This window comes from Quercus lobata, chromosome 3, assembly GCF_001633185.2.
Source record: "Quercus lobata isolate SW786 chromosome 3, ValleyOak3.0 Primary Assembly, whole genome shotgun sequence".
In the NCBI taxonomy this organism is placed as follows: Eukaryota; Viridiplantae; Streptophyta; class Magnoliopsida; order Fagales; family Fagaceae; genus Quercus; species Quercus lobata.
This window is the reverse complement of record NC_044906.1, coordinates 51,066,882-51,071,492: the sequence shown is the minus strand read 5'-3', so window position 1 is coordinate 51,071,492 and position 4,611 is coordinate 51,066,882.

The following is a 4,611-nucleotide window of genomic DNA, read 5'->3' as shown; positions in this document are numbered from 1 at the left end:
GCGACTCAGGCCAAGTCGCGAGTGACCCATAAAACTCACTGCCTGATTGCTTTTTGAGTGTGACTTTTCCCATTCTTTACCAACGATATATAAACCCTCATTACCCATGAAATGTAAGAAGAAGAAGGAGTATTCACAAGAAACTTTTAAGAGAGAAAACCCAGCCAAACACTTGAGAGTTAGAGGTTATTTATCCACAATCCTCTACATCATTTCTCTAAAGTTTCCATTTATTCCCACCTCTCCATCGACGCATCTTTGAGAGGTTCTTAGCCCAAATACTTACCTCACCCATTTTGAGTGTTGAGAGAAGTTTTGGTGCCTTTGGGAAGTATTGGAAGAAGCCATTGAGTGGCGGATGCAATTGGGCAGAATTATGGGATTTGGATAACTAGTGAAGATAAGACTTTGAGAAGTTCGTTAGTAGCAGGACCTTGGAGGGCTCAAGTACATTGGGTAGATTAGGCTTGGAGGGTCTTTTTGATATTCGTGTATTCCAACTTATTCACTAGTGGATCGATTTTAGCTTAGAGGGCTGTAAAGAGGTTTTTTGCCCAGTACTTTGGTTTCCTCTTCAATAACATGTTTCGGTGTTATCTTTGTGTTTCCATCTCTCTTCCCTACTCTTTAAGCTTTAAATTTATCACTTATTGTTCTTGCTTATGACTTAGAGTAGTGTTCCGATTTATTGTGCTTGATTTACTCTTATTCTGTACTTAAATAAGTTAGAGCAAAAGCAATTAAGCCGTAATTTAAAATTGTGGGTCTAAACAAGCATTAGTATTTTCTACACTAATTGAGTTTTTAAACTTTTTCAAGCTTTGCAAAGTCAGTCTTAAGACATTTTAAATGCTATGCATTTAGTTTTATCTGCTAAGAAACTTATCCAAAAATTTAGATATGAGAAACGGGATGAGTTGCTTGCTATTGTCATATTAGAATCCTAATATGAATGCTCATTATTATATTGTGAGATTTGGTTGAGCTCGTCGTTAACAAGAGGACTTTAGAAATGAGCATCATTATAGAGTGGATATTTTTGATGCAAGAATAGATTATCAATTGTAGGAACTAAATCATCGGTTTAGTGAGCATACATTGGAGTTACTTACGCTTAGCTCAACTCTAGACCCTTAGAAGGCATATGAATCTTTTCAAGTCAGTGATATTTGTTGATTGGTAGTTAAGTTTTATCCAAAAGACTTCATAAATGATGAAAAGAAGGATTTGAAAATGGAAATTGATCTTTATAAGCATAATGTAGTTCAACATTCAAGGTTCAAGAATTAGGATAATGTTTTTGACTTGTGCCAATGGATGGTGAGAACTAGAAAATCATAATACTACCCACTTGTTTATAGAGTTTTCAGACTTGTGCTTACTCTTCTGTTTTTACTGCAACTATATAGCAAGCAATTTCAGCTATGAATGTCATCAAAACTAACCTTCACAACAAAATGGAAGATGAGTTCTTGACAGACACTATCATGTTATTCATTGAAAGTAACATTGCTGCAACTATTAGTACAGATTCAATCATAGATGATTTTGAAGATTTTGTGTCTTTGTCTTTGTTGAATGTTTGTTAATACTAAATAAATGCTTATTTAGAGTTTCATAATGATTTTTTTTTTTTTTTGTTTACACTTTTGCCCCCCTAACTCCAAGTTTTTTTTTTTTTTTTTTTTTTTTTTTTTTAAAATCAGGTCTTAACTCTGTCCATGTACATATATAAAAGATACAATAGAATTTCAACCAATGGCATTCCCCTCAATGATTTTTTCTTTTTATCATTAGGCAAAAATACCAAATGGTATTCGGTGTTGGCGGAATTCAAACTCCATTTCAATTATTTGATGATAAGAGATTTTATCATTTGAGTTGATTAAAATCACACAAATGGCCAAAGTTGGAATGTGTCATTAGCTAGCATGATTGGATTTATAATGTTGCTTGGCTCAATGGGCCTCAGCCCCCGAAAAGGGAGTAAAAGTATCTCTCAAGGCTCAATCCAAAAGGAAATCCGTGGGGTCATCCATGCTGTATGGATGTAACGTAGTCCCCCCTCTCTCTCATGGGTCAGCCCAAGGAAAGTAGATCCATCTTATACACGAAGATGTAAGTGTATCTCATTTATTTTTATTACAATTTGATTAGACAAATAAGTACTTGGAAATTTCAAGAATTGACAGCAACACAACATGAAAATTTTTAGGTGACTATAAAGGAATTGGAGTTTGCTGAATCGGTACTTTTATCTTACACAAAACCTTTTGTAGGCTTTCTCGGGTAATTAAGACTAATTAACTAGAGGTGCTATTTATTACTCACACTTACACACGGTTGTACATACAAGCCACTTTTGCACAAAAATCATAATTTGAAGTCACAATTTTAGTTCAAAAGGTGTATGTATACAGTTGTTTGTAAGTATGTGCATAAGAGACATTAGCCTTAACTAAATTCAAACTTGAAAAATTGTGAAAGTTCCTTATGACTTAAAGTCTCGTTTATTTTAGTGTAAATGTTCTTGGTGAATGCTTTCCTCATTTTTTAGTGTTAGAGGTCACTAAAAAGCTTGATCAAACTTAAATTATTTTCTTTTGACTAGGAAAAATACAATTAAAAATTACAACCTCAAGAGAATAGCGACCTCCAAAATAAAATAAAATAATAGAAATTAAACCTTTAAATTGGCCAAATTACCCAAAAATCTAGATAATGCCATTGAAATATTCAAAATGACAAAATATATTTTAAAAAAATCTTAGAAAACCCCTAAAACTTTCCAAAATACCGTTAAATCTCAGAAAACCCTAAACCCAAAACCATCTAAACAACAAAAGTATCTCTTGAAACTTCAAACGTGACCACGATATGTCTCAACACTTCAAGAATTTCTTTTTGAAGTTTTAAGTAATTGTAATTATATATGTGAATTTATAAATTTAGCTGATACTTTTTGTTAGAGCAACCCCATTAGCTTGTGTAAAGTTTTGCAAAATAGAAAAAGTTACCCTTTTTACACACTTTGGCCCAAAAAACACCCACATCAATGAGTGTAAAATTATGCATTTATGCACAATTGCTATAGTAACTGTGCATATATGCACGGTTACTATAGCACTTGCATTTAATATTTTAATGATTTTTTCTCTCTCCTTCTCTCTGTCTCTCTGGTTGCTCTCACTCTCACTGCCGCCGATCATCAGAGAACACCACACTATGCATCAATAGAGAACACCACATCAAAAAATTTCTTCCAAAATCAAGTAAAACAAGAAATTAGTATTACACAGGATTTGTTTGGTTGCTGAGAAAAACACAAAGAAAACAAGAAGTGAAGAATATTAACCAAACACAGAGAAAATCAACAGATCTTTGGTTGCCGATCGCCTTTCCTTCTATTTCTACTCTTTTCCACCACTTTCTCACCAATCGTTTAGAAATAAAGAAAATTAACAACAAAAAAGACTTGAAGGACCTGGATCTTCAGTGTTAAGAGGAGCATAAGAAGACCGATCCAAGAAGCGAAGCCATTTCGATCACCGAACCGTCGGAACCGGACGCTGACGAAAACAACTACTACTTTCCTTTGCGTGTTGGGTCTATGAGAGAGTGTTGGGTCAGTGAGAGAGAGGGGCAGTGAGGGAGAGAATAATAAAAAGTTATAAAAGAATAAATATTTTATTGAATAAATGTGTAGAACAGATAAATTGATGTAAGTGTTTTGTAATAATGAGTGTGTAAAATAGAAAAAGTAGATTTTTTGTGCAAAATAGATAAAAATTTTGCATCCACTGATGTGGATGCTCTTATTATTAATTTTTTTGCATGCACTTTTTTTAATGTGCTTATTTGTGTCATTTTCAATAATTTTATTTTGATTATGCTAAATTTTTAGGTTGATTTTAGTTGTTTTGTGTTAATGTTTTTATGTGTTGAATTGAATTCTTCATTTAATATCTATAGGAAATATTGAAAAACAATTGTGATTTTTTGGATGATGCAAATTCAAAAAACAACCAAACACTAGAATAGAAACATTTTTCCTTGAAATGTTTTCATTCCAACAACAAACACTTTACACCAACATTTTTCATAAACGAAGTCTAGATATTCAAAACCTTTTATAGTAATATTAAAGATACAACATTCAATTTTCACATGTATCAATATCATTGACTACTTTTTGTTATTTTTGTTATGTATCAATCATAAGTCATGATGATATGAAAAATATTATGTTTGTACCCAATGACCGGAAAAAGATATGTTTGGCCAAGTTTTTGCTATCTATATTAAAGGATGAAGAGACTCTCAGATGTCAGTTCTGCAAAATAGCCAATGTATTCAATTAGTAGAATTGATTTCTATTGCTAGATTTTCAATTGATATAGAAATGATGCAAGGATGGATTGTTATTCTTTTTATTTTTATTTTTATAAAAGCCTAATGGTCAAAGCGCAGTTTGTCATCGTTACTTTCAACTTTCAAGCCTTTGTATGGTCCAAGTCCTGAAAAGCTCAGTCAGATGTGTCTGTGACTTATCTATTTCAGAATTGGATAAAATGCTAAATATAGTTTTTTTTTTTTTTTTTTTTGTAAGTG